This window comes from Etheostoma spectabile, chromosome 15 (assembly GCF_008692095.1).
Source record: "Etheostoma spectabile isolate EspeVRDwgs_2016 chromosome 15, UIUC_Espe_1.0, whole genome shotgun sequence".
Classification (NCBI taxonomy): domain Eukaryota; kingdom Metazoa; phylum Chordata; class Actinopteri; order Perciformes; family Percidae; genus Etheostoma; species Etheostoma spectabile.
In genome coordinates this window covers 15,894,639-15,913,314 of record NC_045747.1, presented here as the reverse complement: position 1 = coordinate 15,913,314, position 18,676 = coordinate 15,894,639, and the positions used below count along the sequence as shown (strand labels likewise).

At 39.5% G+C, this 18,676-nt stretch overlaps 1 protein-coding gene and 1 long non-coding RNA gene across 3 annotated transcripts in view; one reads left to right on the top strand and one right to left on the bottom strand.

Moving 5' to 3' along the window:
* asic2 (acid-sensing (proton-gated) ion channel 2) overlaps window positions 1-18,676 on the top strand; it is a 402,742-nt gene that overhangs the window by 123,384 nt on the left and 260,682 nt on the right. The gene's annotated exons all lie outside the window — the stretch shown is intronic.
* Window positions 12,194-18,676, bottom strand: part of LOC116702306 (uncharacterized) — a 153,605-nt gene continuing 147,122 nt past the window's right edge. Inside the window, exon 3 of the long non-coding RNA XR_004335121.1 lies at window positions 12,194-12,559. This is a non-coding gene — a long non-coding RNA (uncharacterized LOC116702306). The remainder of the gene's footprint in view (window positions 12,560-18,676) is intronic.

The window sequence follows — 18,676 nt, the reverse complement described above, 5'->3', positions numbered from 1 at the left end:
GTTGGCCCATATTGATAGGATAGCATCTTGCAGTTGATGGAAATTTTATGGTGCGTTATCCTGTTGGAAGTAGCCATCAGAGGATGGGAACATGGTGGCCATAAAGGGATGGACATGGTCAGAAAACAATGCTCAGTAGGCGTGGCATTTAAACAATGCCCAATTGGCACTAAGGGGCCTTAGTGTGCCAAGAAAACAACCCCCACCCATTACACCACCAACCAGCCTGCACAGTGGTAAAAGGCATGATGGATCCATGTTCTCATTCTGTTTACGTAAATTCTGACTCTACCATCGAATGTCTCAACAGAAATCGAGACTCATCAGACCAGGCACATTTTTCCAGTCTTCAACTGTCCAATTTTGGTGAGCTCTTGCAAATTGTAGCCTCTTTTTCCTGTTTGTAGTGGAGATGAGTGGTACTGGTGGGGTCTTTCTGCTGTGTAGCCCATCCGCCTCAAGGTGTGTGCGTGTTGTGGCTTCACAAATGCTTTGCTGCATACCTGGTTGTAACGAGTGGTTATTTCAGTCAAAGTTGCTCTTCTATCAGCTTGAATCGTGGCCCATTCTCCTCTGACCTCTAGCATCAACAAGGCATTTTTGCCCACAGGACTGCCGTTACTGGATGTTTTTCTCTTTTCACACCATCTTTGTAAACCCTAGAAATGGTTGTGCGGTGAAAATCCCAGTAACTGAGCAGATTGTGAAATACTCAGAGGCCGTCTGGCACCAACAACCATGCCATGCTCAAAATTGCTTAAATCACCTTTCTTTCCCATTCTGACATTCAGTTTGGAGTTAGGAGATTGTCTTGACCAGGACCACACCCCTAAATGCATTGAAGCAACTGCATGTGATGGTTGATTAGAAATTGCCATCATGAGGGATGAACAGGTGTTCCTAATAATCCTTTAGGGGAGTGTATATCATAATGGCCCTTTCCCAAACTGACCCCTACCCACTTATAGCCCTGTGTGCTATGTACAGATATAGTGGAGTAATGGCGTCCTGAGCAGAGAATTAAGTCACACTCCCTCTGTGCGTGTGTTGTATACTGAGCTTCTTTGTGTTGATAGCCGGTCCAGCCGCTCGTGCATATGTGGCTGTAAAATAAATCTAGGTATTTTATGTCTTGGGAGGAGCTCTGTAGAGGCAATCCCAGCCCTCTCTTTTTTTTTCAGTACAGCCCCTTAAAACTTCACTGCACATTATGAGATTTCAAATCCGCCATGAAAAGGCAGTGTAAGGAAAGTGTATCAGTGGGTAAAGCTCTGTGCACCGCCAAAACTAATGTATTCAAAAGCAGTCAGGCAAAACTTGTTTCCTCAGTGGAAATGGAGAATGACGAGGCACCGTACAAGCTGTCTGAGGGTTTTATTGTCCACTTCCACTCCGAAGTAAGTGATCTGGGACAGGCTCAAATGTGGCAAATTGTTGGTGCAAAACAGAGGGATGTGGGGCTAGAGCTGTAGTAAGTGGTTGTGTACTGGTTGGAACAATCATGGTCTTTTACATAAGCTTCCCTCATTCTTTAAAAGAAGTGTGCTGCTCTGCTTTTACATAATAACTCTATTCACATGACTAGAAACACTTGTTTTCTTTTTTCTTGTTTTTTATTGTCAGTCAAAAGGACAGTTCACCCCAAAAATACAGATTTTCTGTCTTACCTGTAGTGCAATGTATTAGTGCTTGGCAATATATCGTTACCGCGATATGAGACTAGATATCGTCTTAGTTTTTGGATATCGTAAAATATGTTGTCTATCGTGTTGTCTTTTCCTGGTTTTAGAGTCTGCATTACAGTAAAGTGATTTCATTTTCTGAACTTACCAGACTATTGTAACTGTTCTATTATTTGCCTTTACCCACTTAGTCACTACATACATATTACTGATGATTGTTTCTCAAAAATCTCATTGTGTAAATATTTTTGTGAAAGCACCAATAGAAAACACTACAATATCCTTGCGGTATTGATATTGAGGTATTTGGTCAAATATTTTGTGATATTTGATTTTCACCATATCACCCAGTCCTACTATTTATCAGTCTAGATTGTTTGGGTGTGAGTTGCCCAGTGTTGGAGTTATAGGCTTGTGGTGCTCAAAGCGGCAAAAAAATACATTTGAAAAACAGCAATGACTTTTCATAAATTATGACCCGGTTACTTAAGATAATCAACAGGCCTGGTTTTGAGCAGTTTCATGTAGAAACTAGTTTTTTTTCTCGGAACTACACCTAGCAACCGTATCACCGCACAGAAGGAGGAATACTAGTGGATGAGAGGCTCTCAACCGTAGCTTAAATCTCAAGCTGTCACGATTAATCGATTAGTTGCCAACTTTTAAATTAATCTGCAACTATCTTTGAGTTGTGGACAAAACAAGACATTTGAGGACGTCTTTTGGGGCGTTTGGGAAACATTGATCCACATTTTTCACAATTTTCTGACGTGTTATAGCCCAAACAACTAATCAGTTCGAGAAAATAACAGATTAATCAACTATGAAAATAATTGTTAGCTGCAGCCCTAGCCACATCTATTTAAGTCAAAACATACCAATTGGATGTAGAAAGAAAAACTTCCCTGCGCCTCAGGAAAAGAAGCCTCAGCAAGCCAGACCACACTTTTTATTTCACTTACTTGACAGATGCTATTTTAGATATAAATGAACAGTGTTGTTTTTCACTTTAACATCCACATGCACCCTCTCTACGCCTGACAGGATGAACATGTCATTTGGTCTTTGCTTCGGATTTTTCATTTTTGGAAATTCCCCCCTAGCTATCCCCCAATTGTCTGGGCTTTATAGTCTTGAAATATTTATTTTATTGCTCATTGCCTCGTTCTGCGCAGGCTGTTGTTACTGGTGTTGGCTCAGTAGTGAAGTTATGATGGAGGTTATTAGCTTAGACTAAAGGGTAGGCTCTGCATAGCATGAAGTAAAACATGATCCAGCTATTATTCTTAGAATCAGCTTCTGTCAGTCTTTAATACCTGTCCATAATAACAGTTTTCTTCTCTGATGAACCACATGTTTATCTGGTGAGGGGAGTATATCCTGGTGTATCCCTAAAAGAATGCAGTTTCATCCGTGGCGATATGTCTATATATATATATATATATATATATATATATATATATATATATATATATATATATACACGTCTAAGTATCCCATTAGTTATACAACATACGGGCAAAAGATTAAAAAAGATAATCTTGGCAACAATGTAATTGAGGGTACAGTTCTCTTGAGAGTGCAAAAACGCGTTCAATAAATATGTCAGTGTGTGTAAAGTAAGGTTTGTTTCTCTTTAGTTTGCCAGTAAGAAAATCATCTTGGGCAACTTTAACAGAGACCAAATGACAAAACCAGACCAAATGTAGCATTCATATCATGTTGACGCTTATGAATGCATGTTTTGGTTTTGTTGAGGTTGATGGAAGAAGCTTAAGTTCTTATCAGGAGCGTCACTGTAAGAAAGAGAGAGATGGGATGTAGGTGTACAGAAGCAGAGGACATTTGTATGCATGTATGAAATTTGTAGATAAATGGTTGATATAGTAATATGAAGGCCACTTAAATCCCTCTTGGAAGTCACTTTGGCACACAGTTTCAGCGTTCATTAGGGCCTGTGGATGCATTGTGCTTCATCTCTCTCTTCCTTGTTTCCTCCTGCCACTTTCCCCTCTATTTTTCCTCTGGGCGATGGTAGAAATGAACAAAATCCCTTTGACAGGGACTGTCTGGAGTTTCAATGTCTCCTGGCAAAATTCCTTACCTTGAGAAAAAAGTCTCCTTGCACATTTTCCCGAACAGTTTTTAGTGCTGGCTCTCTATTGCTTATCCATTAGTAACAGAAGGTGTCAATCTACTTTACAAACAACACTTCAAACCAATTTGAGCTCAGACAGGCACAATAAGGCGCCCAGCAGGGAATTTCTAATTTCATCAATTTTTGAGTTTTTTTCCAAAGAAAACTGTGCATATTTAATCCAAATTACTAGCACATCATACCTGTGTCAGAGATGAAAAGAAATGCATTTTATGTGAAACATCAAAAGGAATCTAAAGTGATCTCGACTAGACCTGCACAAGGCCAGCTCGTTTGATAAATTGATCAGACCTGCATGTCACGCACACTAATAACAAACTGTGTATCCAACAACAATTAAATCAGTTTAAATGAGGTTAGATCAGACACTGACTTCTGTAGTAGATTAGGGTTACGTTTCCAGCGTCGCAGCTCCGAACCACAACGTTAGTCGGGACGGACGGACCGCTTGTTTCTTTAGGCTAACTATATTAGCTTTAGCCTGGCTGGTAGCAGCTTTCTGCTTGTTTCCTTAACCCTTGTGTTGTCTTCACTTTCGGGACCCTCTCGTTTCCCTCGGGTTAAATTGACCCGTGACTTTTTGGGGTTTTTAAAAACAATTCTGAAATAAAATTTTACTTCATGATCTATTAACAAATACTGTCTTTATCTTAATTTCAAACAATTGAGATAACATATATGTTTCGGGAATGTAATCAGTCTCTACTAAAACACAATTAAAAATGGAAGCAGGATTCGTTTTTTTATCATAAGGTTATAAATCATGTTAAAAATCCACTATGTGATCACTCTTATCTTGGAAAAAGTGGTCATATCCAGAACAATTTTCTGAATTGAGTCAGGGATACATGTTTATCACAGAAAATACGGCAAGGCCATTGATTTTCAGATAGAAAAAATGTAGCTTGTACCATTTTTCTTCTTCTAAAAATTTGAAATGGGTCAATTTGACACGAATACGATACAAGGATTAAGCTAACTATATTAGCTTTAGCCTGGCTGGTAGCAGCTTTATGTTGTTCTTTAGAGGCGTAACCATAGTAGCTTTAGCCTGGCTGGTAGCAGCTTTCTGCTTGTTTCTTTAGGCTAACTATATTAGCTTTAGTGGCTGGTAGCAGCTTTCTGCTTGTTTCTTAAGTAACTATATTAGCTTTAGCCTGGCTGGTAGCCGCTTTCTGCTTGTTTCTTTAGGCTAACTCATATTAGCTTTAGCCTGGCTGGTTAGCAGCTTTCTGCTTGTTTCTTTAGGCTAACTATATTAACTTTAGCCTGGCTGGTGGCAGCTTTCTGCGGGGGAAAATGGCCGGGAGACGTTGTGATTATGTTGCATTGATCAGGTGATTTAGTTTGTATTTGCAGAGAACATAAAACACGGACTACTGTAGCTTCACCCATCAAAAACTATGCGCATCACTGTGTCAGCGGCTACTTACGGTACTTTTCTACACACGGAGAGCCTCACTTCCCATAACAAACCCCGTCGGACTAACGTGACATACACACGTTGCCCACATGGCTACCTGTCTTAAAAGGGAAGGGTTCGGCCGGTAATAGTCATGTAAAAGGAAAACAGAGTTTACTTTTCTATCACGTCCTGCAATGTGACTATCACGCACGCGGACATTGCGATGTAGATGCTAAAAAACAATATTGTTCAGCCCTACTCTTGACTAATTCTTCTTATTGTAATTATGACAACATAGTCATAGTGACATGTGACTGTAATGCAAATGCTACCTAACTCTATTCAATGTGGCTGTCCTTGTTCTCAGTATTTGTACTTCTGAAGTAAACATGAATGCACGCACATACACACTCTGTTTCCTGTTTTGACTAAATTGAGAATTATCGGTTGCCTTCACGCCTGCTTGTTTTCTAACTGTAAAGTGACAGTGCTCCGATGGTTGCTGATTCCAGACCAAGTGGTGCACTTTATCTGTTAGTAAAAGGTTAAAGTGGAGATGCTCTTCATGGCCTGAAATATGTTTCCTTGCCTCACACATTTCAGTTATTGGCACGCTGACTGCTGAAGTAGGTTGAGGTGAAACATTGTTGCTGATAAGGCGAAACATATGAGAGGCAATGCTCCTTTTCTTAGTGCATTCTCGCTGCACTAAATAAGAATTAAAAGTAAAAGTAAGACGTTATTAAATTGAAGAAGCAGCAGGAGCTGTGACAACCTCCCACAGCCACAGAGTGTACTGCACTTCATAACCATATAATATAGACCCAAAGAAGATGAGAGTGAGTGAACGTTTTTTTTTTCTGTGTTTAAGAACAAACTGATACTAAACAAAGAGAGAGAATCTGAATGCAGTGTGTACAAGATTGTCACTGAGGACTACGTTTGATTGTTAACTCCCCCCCCACCCCCCCCCCCCCCCCCCCCCCCACACCCCCAGCTTCTTTTCAAAAATGGCGATTGACTGGAATAAAAAGAAAAAAAAAGTGCCACAGAAGAACATGGAGCTCTGATTTCCACAATGTAGCAATAAAATCTTTTCAGAAGAACGACTGCTGTGCCTGACATTTGCAAATGCATTTACTGCTGCAGAAAGAAAAAAAAGCAGGTTTTGACAGCTGTGAAAAAAACACAATGCACATAATTATATATATATATATAATATATATATTTATATATATTTTACACATGCTGTAATAAAGTAAAAAAGATATTTGCAAATACATTAATGCTGCAAAAAGAAACAGGAGGTTTGACAGCTGTGAAAAAAACACACATATTAACATATTAATTATATATCTAATACTATATATATATATATATATATACAGTAAGTAAACAAAATTATTTGTGTACTTTAAAGGTTCAGCTAAATTTAACACCTCCAGCATGGGTTTAAATACACCTTTAGGAACTTCAGAATTTGGGATAGCACCATACTTTGTGTAATTATAAACTCTCCTCAATTGAGTGTGCTCCTGTGTAAATTTATCAAAGTCTCCTGAATGTTCTCTTCACGTATGTGAAATGAGTCGTGCTGCTCCTAAATGTCAGTGCCAAAGCATGACAAGCAAAGACCAGGAGAGGGGGTGAACTCAGGGGTTCCCCTATGTTGATGTTGTAGTGGGGCCCACCATGGCAACATTTCTGCCACCACGGTATCAGAAAAGGGCTGTACAAAAAATGGAGTCGCGGTTGCCTTTTAAATTATCCTGCCGAACATAATGCAGGATATTTTGACCGCCGCACACATTGTAATTTAACAACAAGTAGAACTTTTCAGAAGATTTGGCCCTGTCCAGTTTAACTCCACATACTGTTGTGTGTTGTGTTGATGTAATTTATTGTTTGCTTTCTTCCAAGTCGACTATTAAGCAAACATGTTCTAAGTGTGGACCTGATGTAGATGTTAAGTGCCCTATAGTTCCTCAAAAAGATGGTTGTTGTTCGGACAAAGCTGTCCCCACTGCTAAAAAAAGAAAAAAAAAAATCCTAAAGGAAACACTGGAACTTTTAAAGTACAGCCTGTTGTTATTTTTGGCCGCTGACAGACCTTACATCACGAAAACTAAACCACAAAGAAGCAAAGCAGGCATTCTTAGGTTTGAGCAGAAATGACAGTAGAGGCAAAATAACTAAGTGGAAGAGCACTAGTAGAAATGTCAGCACTGCTGGATGCATCTATCTGTGATGTCCACCACGGGACGGAAGGTGCATCAGGGTCCTTACACTTTATAAAATCCCTCCGCTCTCTGCTGGTTTTCTCCCGGCTCTGCTGGCCTGTCGCCTTCAATGAGCGTGATGTTAATGCGATCCAGCAGGGCCACAGAGACACTGCGCCCACTGACGATGATTGGTTGGAAGCTCCAGTGGAACATTCCGAGAAGGCAGACACAGACGTCCTATTGGTGGAAAAAAGAAACACTTAAGATCTGGCTGTGATGGGACTTTTCAAAGGCGAGCTGTGATCAGTTCCACAAGAGTCACAGAAACTTTATTTGGTCACATTTTGATACACAGCCTAGATCTGGATCTCTGAGTGTTCTCTACCATGCCGTTAAAGAATCTACACTCACCTATAGGATTATTAGGAACACCATACTAATACTGTGTTTGACCCCCTTTCACCTTCAGAACTGCCTTAATTCTACGTTGCATTGATTCAACAAGGTGCTGAAAGCATTCTTTAGAAATGTTGGCCCATATTGATAGGATGGCATCTTGCAGTTGATGGAGATTTGTGGGATGCACATCCAGGGCACGCAGCTCCCGTTCCACCACATCCCGAAGATGCTCTATTGGTTTGAGATCTGGTGACTGTGGGGGCCATTTTAGTACAGTGAGCTCATTGTCATGTTCAACGAAACCAATTGAAATGATTAGAGCTTTGTGACATGGTGCATTATCCTGCTGGAAGTAGCATCAGAGGAGTGGGTACATGTGGCCATAAAGGGATGGACATGGTCAGAAACAATGCTCAGGTAGGCCGTGGCATTAAACGATGCCCAATTGGCACTAAGGGCCTAAAGTGTGCCAAGAAAACATCCCCACACCCATTACACCACCACACCAGCCTGCACAGTGGTAACAAGGCATGATGGATCCATGTTCTCATTCTGTTTACGGTAAAATTCTGACTCTACCATCTGAATGTCTCAACAGAAATCGCAACATTTTTCCAGTCTTCAACTGTCCAATTTTGATGAGCTCTTGCAAATTGTAGCTTCTTTTTCCTATTTGTAGTAGAGATGAGTGGTACCCGGTGGGGTCTTCTGCTGTTGTAGCCCATCCGCCTCAAGGTTGTGCGTGTTGTGGCTTCACAAATGCTTTGCTGCATACCTCGGTTGTAACGAGTGGTTATTTCAGTCAAAGTTGCTCTTCTATCAGCTTGAATCAGTCGGCCCATTCTCCTCTGACCTCTAGCATCAACAAGGCATTTTCTCCCACAGGACTGCCGCTTACTGGATGTTTTTCCCTTTTCACACCATTCTTTGTAAACCCTAGAAATGGTTGTGCGTGAAAATCCTAGTAACTGAGCAGATTGTTAAATATTCAGACCCGTCTGGCACCAACAACCATGCTACGCTCAAAATTGCTTAAATCACCTTTATTTCCCATTCTGACATTCAGTTTGGAGTTCAGGAGATTGTCTTGACCAGGACCACACCCCTAAATGCATTGAAGCAACTGCCATGTGATTGGTTGATTAGATAATTGCATTAATGAGAAATTGAACAGGTGTTCCTAATAATCCTTTAGGTGAGTGTATGTCGCAATGATCCCTGTTTAGGTGGGGCAGTTGCCCCAGTCATACCAGCAGCAGGGACAATTTGGATTGCTGATTTGACCACAAAGCCCCTGCATCCAACTTCCACTGGGGGGATGTTGGGAGTCCAACCAGCCTTGTTGCACTCAGTGGCCAGTTCAGAGTACTTGAGGCGCTTAAACTCATGTGTTGCTGGTTTCCCCTCATCCAATGGAAGAGTAGGTTCCATGACGAGGACCAGGACTACGCAGAGATGCTGTATGTCCTGTTGCTGTTCTTTCTCGTGGCTTGACAAAGGGCATGAGCAGTAGATGGTGACTTAAATTGGGTATCTGCAAATCAATGAATCAGCCTAAGTAAGGCTATGTTTAGACGGAAACAATCTGAGGAGAAACGCAAAAATGCAGAGTTGCATTCTAGCTTTTTATTCCGTGTTTATCTGCGTGCATAAGGTGACACAAAAGTGTGTGAAACTGGATGTACTATGCACGCCAGGCGGCTAGGTGGTGGTGTGAAGCACTGCCACACAACACCACTAAATCTGCGCATACAGCCCTCCTTCTGCTCCTCTCCCTAACGCAAAACCAAAACATGGCAAAACGAACAAAGGCTGATAGTTTTGTCTGGACAGACGAGGAGGTGGAGTTGCATGTCCGTCTGATGATGACCGACACAATTGACCGGGATAAGCCAAAGCACAGCAATCAAAGCCCTTCAACCGTTGCCTCTCGCTCTCTTTCTCTTCATGTTGTAGCCAACTGTGGCTCAAATGAATAGCTTACACCATCATCAAACTATAAAAACCTCATCCACATTGTCTTAATCATTTAAATGTTGAGCCATTGCATTGAAAATCTTTTCGATAACAGGATCCTATAAATTCTGTAGCCTACTCCGTAACGCCATTTTCTCGTCTCTCTCCACACCGCTGTCTTCACACTTTTCACCTTTTTTGCGATTTTAAGCCCCAAAAACGCTGTTGCCATCTAAACAGACAGCACATCTGATAAAATATTGATACGTTTTTACCCATTAGCGTATTTGTGCAAATAAGGCCAAAGTCTGTTTGAATCTTTGGCAATAAGTTCAGCTTTGATTAACTTTAACAAGTGTAAGCGTAGCTTATTATCCATGTTGCACCATTCACGTTTATTTAACCATTCTCTGCCTGAGTATAAACTACTTCCTGAAGGAAGCGTGTGTTTTAGGCTGTTATACAGAAGTTGATGGTACAAACTTATTGTCCTAAAAGTTGACTGCAATCTGTCAGCAAACACTGGAAATAAGGCACATTTATGGCTGTTGTTTGAAATTCAAAATGTGGTCTAGTTCAATTAGAAAGCTGCTGGATAAACCAGAAATTGGTCACGTCCTAGCAAACTTACTAGCTTGCTACTTATAAGCTTGCAAGCTTACAATCCAGCAAGTTTGGTGAACTATTGTGACTGCAGTTAGCTTGCTGGCAACAGTTGTTCATCACCTAGCCCTGTGAGTAGTCACTAGTATTAGACCATTTTCATGACATTTAGGCCTAGAATAACTGCAGCATTTGTACATTTCAGTAGTAATAGTTATCTCTGAGTTGTAAGTAACAGTGTTGAGTTAGACAGAGGTCTAATCTGCCAGAACTCCAAACCGGCCCGGTTCAAGCACTGATGATTCTGAATGGAAACAAGCAAGTTACAGAGATGAGCAGTTACCAAATATGACCGTATTACCCTGGTGGATTTATGGATTTATCCATATTAATCATCATTCAATGAACACCGAGTAGCCTGAGTGTGGAAGGTGGCACAAACAATAAATGAACGTTAATTGGAATATAACACAGATATGCTTCTTTCATCATTTGATTATGAAATGAGATGTGAAAGAATAATGACATTATTTGTTTATGTGTGGAAGCATAATTCAAGTGTATCAAGGCATCTGTTTCCCATTTGTAATCAAGCTCTCTGTGTGTGTGTGTGTGTGTGTGTGTGTGTGTGTGTACATATAATTTGAGTTGTTTAATAAAAATAGACTCCATGTTTCTGATTCTTTATATCATTATATTGCCACTTGTGCTTGATTATTATGATTACCACTAATAAGATCAACAAACTATTTTCAGATGAATATTGTGAATGATGCACTGCGGAAGAAAAAGCTGTGTTTCGTTCTTGTGCATCTGTAAAAGTACAGTTGGCATTTTTTTGGACATTTTAGTATTCCAGATGTGGACTAATGCCTTCGTTAATTTCAGAAACAATAATCAGATAGAAAGGATCAGACAGTTGTTCATGAGTGCAGGGCTCGGCACAAACTTTTTAAAGTGGTTGCCGGCTTGGCAACCAGGCATTAGTTTTAGGTTGCCTAAATCGACAATACGGTTGCCATGTTTTAATCTGCCTATATTTGAAGCAGATAATTTCTTATGTAACTATACCACATGTTTTAATAATGAAACAACGAGATAATAACTTGCAATATAATTTCTCATCTCTCTCAAATAGGGGTACAACAGATCACAAAACTCACGGATCGGATCAATTTTTTGATCAGTACAAAAAAGGTGGAAATTTGAATGTTTATTAAAAATGTAATAATAACTTTTAACAATTCTTTCTTGCTGTTAAAAGACAAAACCAGATGCAAAAAGGGTATTTTAGAAACATTTTGAGTGCCAAGAGGTTTACCAGTAAACGCAACATTGCGCTTACTTAACTAAAAATGTTAGTTAACATTAGTAATGAAACCTAAACGGCTAATGTAAGTCCAGACTGTCTGCGTGCTTCTCCTGACAGTACGGCAATTTGTTGATTATGCAACAGCAAGTTGCTTGGTTATGACACAATTGTTAGCCTATTTCTACAAAAAATGTCTGCCACGGAGCCATAACGTGAGGCATAAGGTAATGGAGCCTTTTACACATTGTCGTGTTTCCTTACAAATTAGCAATGGACAACTTAAGTTTTTGAACGCTTCATATGTAAAGTTATTAACTGTCAAAGTGGCTCCAAAATGAATAGCAGTCAATGGGATGCTAACAGCAGGTGAATGCTTTGTAGCATTAAAATGGCGCCATAGGAGTTACGCTTCGTGGATGCCAGCTTACCACCTTGGTTCAGACGCCACTAGCTGCTATTGGCCGTATTCGGACACCTCCGACCTGATACGCTATCCGGTCTTTTCGTGGTACTTTACGTTTCCGATCATCACCAAAAATTTCAGCAGAATTGATCTATACCCATCTAACAATCAAGGTATGAATATTCCTATATGTACATGGACATTTAGATATCTAATAAGTACATGAAAGTGACGATGATGAGGAATAGAAGTAAGAGCGCTTGGGCGACGATCTTTCCCTCTAAAAAGTTTCTCTTTTTACTGTAATGGAAATTAAGGAGCTTTAATTGCATAATTCAGTTGTTGAAGCATGGTATTTTATTGTGAAGGACAGAAGTAAGATCCGGTAGTTTTGACAGCATTGATGGGACTTTCTTTAACTAGATCATTCATATTCATATTTGAACAGATATTTTGATAGAACGTCAGCCAATAAGTGTCCAAATGTGGACACAGAGACCACCAAATAAAAAAGACAACCAAATAAAAAAATAGACTTTTTCAATAAGATTTTCCAGTTTTGTAAGTTTTAGTTTGTTTTCACCAATATTTATTATATTTAACCGGAGGACAAAAAAATGGTTGCCTTGGCAATCAGGCAACCGTTACTGTCCCGCCCTGGAGTGAAACAGCTGATGAGCCGTGCTGCAAAGCCATCCCAATGTGACACGACCCTCTGATAGAATGATTATAATATTGATCCTGAGGATGAAACTACAGCTGTATAAAAATAAACATTATTGAAATAGACAGATGTTCTTTAATGTTTTGTTTTTTTGTGTTTCATAGACTTTGTTGTTATCTCTTACTCCATAGGCAAGGGAATACACAGGCAGGTTTGTTTGGGTCAGAGGGTCCGTAAACCCCAGAATGCACAACATGGAGTCACACAGAAGAGTCACGGCTGTTCACTTCAAGCCTGTCTTTTATGCATTGAGGCAGACATTGTGCCATTGTTCATAATCGTCACCATCAGTCTGCATGCAGACAGCAGTTCAAGCATACAAAGTCAAGAATACCTGTACAATTCACATGTGTATAAGGCAGCTATAGTATGAGTGAAATTGTGTCATACCAACTACAAATGTCGTCTCTGTTTTTGTGTTTGCAAATGTTTAACATTTCAAACTCCATTGCCGGCCACAGCTGCAGAAATAATGTGAGATGTCAGCCTCCCAGCGTGGTCGGTGACAGATCTCCGGTTCAGAATTAAACTCTTCTTGGCCAGCTGAGGGTTTTTGTGGAGACGCATACAATGTTTTGAGACCATGGACAGCGTCAGGAGTGGAGAGAGCTCAATAGTTACTTTCTTAATGCCAAATCATCAGCCGGGAGTAACCTCTTTGGATCGGATTGTCATAGGGTAGTTGCCAGGCAACCAGCGGAGTCGCTGTATAGACCTCTAAATTTACAAACTGTTGTTTACACATTACTGTTTGGGTATGGGTGGTTTTGTTGGTCTAGCCTTTTCCCCTCGTGCCACTTTTGCAACGCTAATCTAACGTCTCCTGGCTCTAGCTCCATATTAAGCGCACATGAACTGGAAAATACAGGAAAATGACAATGTTTCCGAAAGGATTTTTTTCAGCTGTTGAGGCTTTTGTCCCTGTTTTGTCACTATGCCTGAAGAGAAAATGCTGGACTCTCGGTCTCGTGCTGTTGTTTATTTGGTTGCCATGACGTTGCGAGTGATTTGTCCTGTCACTGTTCCAGTTGCTCACCCTAAAAGGGGAGAGAGAGCAGATTTGCTTGAGTTCAGTGGAGCAGACAGCTCTGCAGGCTTGTGTAATGACTTCCTGACCTGCCACTAGCAGTTATCAAATTATTTCTTCAATGACCACTGACCAACAAAGAAAACAGGCCCCACCCTCCCACAACCACTGTGGCGGCACCTGATTGGACCAACGCTTCACTCTTGGGCAAAAATTAAATACGAATTCATCAGAATCGTTTATCAATTCATCAGAATCGTTAACTTTAGGTTTCATACCTTAAATTTCTGTTTTAACTACATTTATTCATCAGAACCTTAATATATTTTTATGTTCCTCTGTTCTGTATTATCATTACATCACATACTTTACTGAGAACTCATAAATATATTTATATATATATATATATAGTAAGAACACTGGAGAGCATTGTTTGCTTTTGTCATTGTTCTTCTGTATCACTAATGTGCCCCTATTTGTAGTTTGTGAATAGTAGATCCAAACATGTTAGTTAAGCTCGGCTCTTCTTGTTACATTAAGAGTGTCGCAATTTGTTAAATATTTCACACCAGCATGGAGTTTAATACATCATTAAGTATACAATGCCACTTACACACAAGATGCAGATTGGAGGCACAAAAGAGTAAACATTCATCAGCCCCAGCTACTTCCCGTGAGGACCAGATTATTGCAGAGCAAGAAGAACAGTTTTTTGGTCTAAGAAGTAGCAGACTCGCCTCCTGTGATAGATTTGCTTTCGTTCAGCCATGTCATTTTCCTACTTAGCCCAAATGAGGGAGTTATTTTCTGTTGTTGCCACTATGCTGCTGCACAAAGAAATAATAACAATGTATTTCCTTAGTGAACGGATTCTAGGCATTGTTTTTTTCTTATTTAAGTCCATGGTATATTAGATGTAAGAATTGGGAAGCAGTGGACAGCTATGATCAGTTTTCTCCATTGTGTAAAAGCTCTTTCACACAGTGGAGAATAAATTACTCGGTGCTTCCATTTTCTCTGGGAATCAAAATAAGTGATGTCGGTGGGGATCCCAAATGCACACAGCACAGTGTAATTTCTTTTATATTATCAGAAACTAACTAGTGCTCCTATACTGGGCTACTACCCGGCCTCAGTTAGTCTGTCTGTTATTGGATGAAGCACAACTTAAAACATTAGGAAAACTGCAATATGTGAGCACAATGTAAAATATGATGATATAAAGTTATTAAAAGAATGTAGGGGTGTAAATAGTACATTATTTGCCTCTGACATTTAGCAAAGTTTTGTAGCAGGAAATGAAAATACTAGTACCTTTTTTAAAATTGTACTTCAGTAAATGTACTTAGTTACTATTCATCACTGGGGCAAAGAGATATTAGACTGGAGCTCAGTCTGTACATATTACATAATGCAGGAACCATTCACCACACACATTCATACACTGTGGCCGAGGCTGCCATATAAGGTGCCACCTGCTCATCAGATAAACACACACATTTACACACCATTGGCTCAGCATCGGGGGCAACTCGGGGTTTAGTGTCTTGCCCAAGGACACTTTGACATGGGACTTCCGATTGGCAGGCGACCACTCTACCACTGAGCCACAGCCACCCCTTGTAGTCTGGCTGTAAGCTTATGAAGGTGAGACTTATACATATTGCAATTTTTGTGGTAAATTATTTAACTAGCTGCCTGACCTTTCAGGGCCATGGACACATTGGTACATGATCAGGGTCTAATTTGAGCAGAGTGGTTATTTATTGGTTCACTTAACCACATAGAGTGTTCTGGTATGTGTCATAACTCTTCATAGGTAATGATTTCTTATATGGGAAATATCTGATTAGCGGGCATATTCATGTGTAACTTGAACATAAATAAGACCGTTGGATGTTAACCACTGATGGTGCAACTGTATTTCTTTGATTGATTCTTTGAAAAGTAGTCTAATGCTAAGCACATGATTTTGTTTAAGACTGTATTCTGAACATATTAGGGAGGTTATCTGCTGAGAATATCACATTGTCCAAAACAACCAGGTGTCTTTTTCCCCATTTAAAAAAAAGTTGTTAAAAAATAATTCATGCATTTTCTTTTCTACAGTTCATTGTACATTGGGCATGTGTACAGTGTATAAATTCACATGATCATGAACAGCATGTAGGACAAGGTTAAGAATGTACAATAAAGACAGAAAGGAGGAGAGAGGCCAATAAAAAGAGAAGGAAAGGGCAGATAAGGACATTGACTTTGACCGTTATTAAACACATCCCGTCTTATCATAACCATATTCCTCTCTTCCTCTGCGTGTCCTCGTTTACTTTTCTCTGCTTCATTTAAAGCTGTCATTCTCCACTTATTCTCTGCTTTGTTTCCTCTCTGTTGAATTTCTACATTTCCTCCTCCACATAATTCTCTGTGTAATCATAACTGATCTATTTGCACTCTCCATTCAATTTCTTCTCTGTGAAAGTCTCATTTCTGTGAACTTATTCATGGGTCTGTCTCTCACATTTTCACCTCCCTCTACTAACTAAAATTGTACAGAGCCCCCGAGGTGACGTGGAGAGCTTGACCTTGACATTGAGAAAAAAAATCAATAAAACATGTACTCACTTTTTCTAAAAAAAAAAAAACAAAAACAAAAAAATAGAAACATGTAGAACATGTACTGGAACTATCACTTTTGCAAGATCTTGACTTTGATTTGCGAGATGTGGACTTTGTTTTGCGAGATATTGAGTTCTTGCTAATCCAACAAACAATAAGGCTAACCTAGCTTGCTAGCGCGTAGCATGCTAGCTAGTATCTAGCTAGCTAGTAGCACAAAATGATTACATCTCCTTGGTTGTCTAAATACATTTTTATAAGCATTACTAATTAATACATGCCAAACAGAAGTGTTATAATGAACAATGTTGTTGACTGTTGATGTCAATAGCGCTATTTGTGTTGTCGTAGCAACATGTTTGTTCATGAGCTTCTTTCTTATGTCTCTTACAAGTATAGCTAGTTTGTTCTCTTAATACAGCCATGGTATAGCTATAAACATTGTGTACATTGGTAAAAATTGTGTTTTCATTGTTCCTGATTGTTTACATGCGTATCAAAATAAACAAATGTATTTAGACAACCAAGGAGATGTAATCATGTTGTGCTACTAGCTAGCTAGATACTAGCTAGTGCGCCAGCACATGTTTTTTTTTTCTTTCTTTTTTTCTCCATATCACCTTGGGGGCTCTGTAAAAACTGAACCCATCTTTCTCTATTCAAATTACTATTGTATTTCTAGGTTCAGTGCATGGATTTGGCATTATAATATTTTATTTAAGTGACTGGGGAGGGGCCACAGTGAGGAGAGTCGGACCCTTTTTTAAAATACATAACACTATACACAGTTTGCTTTAAAAAAAAAAAAAAGACACACAAACCATTATAAACAATCAAGTGTGCTGTCTGTTGTTGTAATAAAATAGAAAAAAATGCTAAAAATGCATTTTTGAGTCAATTTTTACTCCTTTTTTAATGTGCTGCCATATCACATAGAACGAAATGAAGATGTGATGTATTGTAACTGTCCTATCTTAGTGGCAACATTAAAAGTTGCCCAGCAGTTTTCTCTGTAAAAGTTGAGCTCTTTGTTCTCCCCTTCATTGATTTTATGACTGATAGCCCATTCAACCTTTAGCACTTTTGTCAGTAATTGCCTTTTCAGAGAATGTAATTGTACCAAGAGGGCATCGCTGAGCGCGTGAGATCCAGACGTACTGGCGGCCGGAGGTGGTACTTCACATTCCTGTGCCATATTCCCATATTCTCCACTCCTGTAATAAACCTATAACAGTTATGTGAATGGACATAGTTAAGGGACTCTGTCCGCTGTTAAGAGGAAGAGCTTGACAGAATCCTAAGCAGATGGAGCTGGGTTGCTTTGGGCATCAGCTCTGTGTGAGTGTGTTTATCTGTTCTTCTGTGTGTCTGAGCACATATGCTACAGCATGCATGTGAGTATTTGGGAACTTTGAATTTGCAGCGATGCATACAGTACATCATGCTGTAGGTGTTAGAGTATGCAAATTAGTGTATTCCACATGCAATGTGTAGAAATAAATCCTACCATAGCGCTGTTGGAGAAACTAAATGGTTTAAATAGATTAAACCTTGGTAGTATCTCTGTTGGCCTTCTTTAAAATTAAATTCTGTCCCTTTTTTTGCCTTGTTACAGAAACACTTAAGGAAAACACCATGTCTAATGCCAGACTTGATGCTGAGAGAGCATGCTGTTGTATCTGACTCTAAATATTTTGTCATGTAACCGCCATGCTCTAAACCCAGAACGCTGAGGTTACTAATCTAGATAATTAATCATTACTTTAAAGTGCCCACAAAGGTCTTTTATTAAGCAGGGTGACAATAAAACAATAGCAAATGCTGTATTTTTACAAAGGCAATATGAATGCAGTAATGTGAATGTGCATGTGAAAGCATCTTTTTATACATGAATTAATTTTTTTCATACATGCTGTGTGAGGGGATGTAGATGCTGATGCAGGGGACATGCTCCGCGTGAATAATTAATTAATAATGAATAAGTAGTTTATTCTGCACAACACAATGGTTTATTATTAATTCACACTACAAATGTAGATGAATGAATAGAGTGGAAATAAATTGCAATAGAATGGAAATGAAACTTATGGAATAGAAAGTGCCCAGGTATGAATTTTGACTATCCCGGTAGAGCATAAATAAAATTCTGTAGCTAAAATTCGGTTGAAC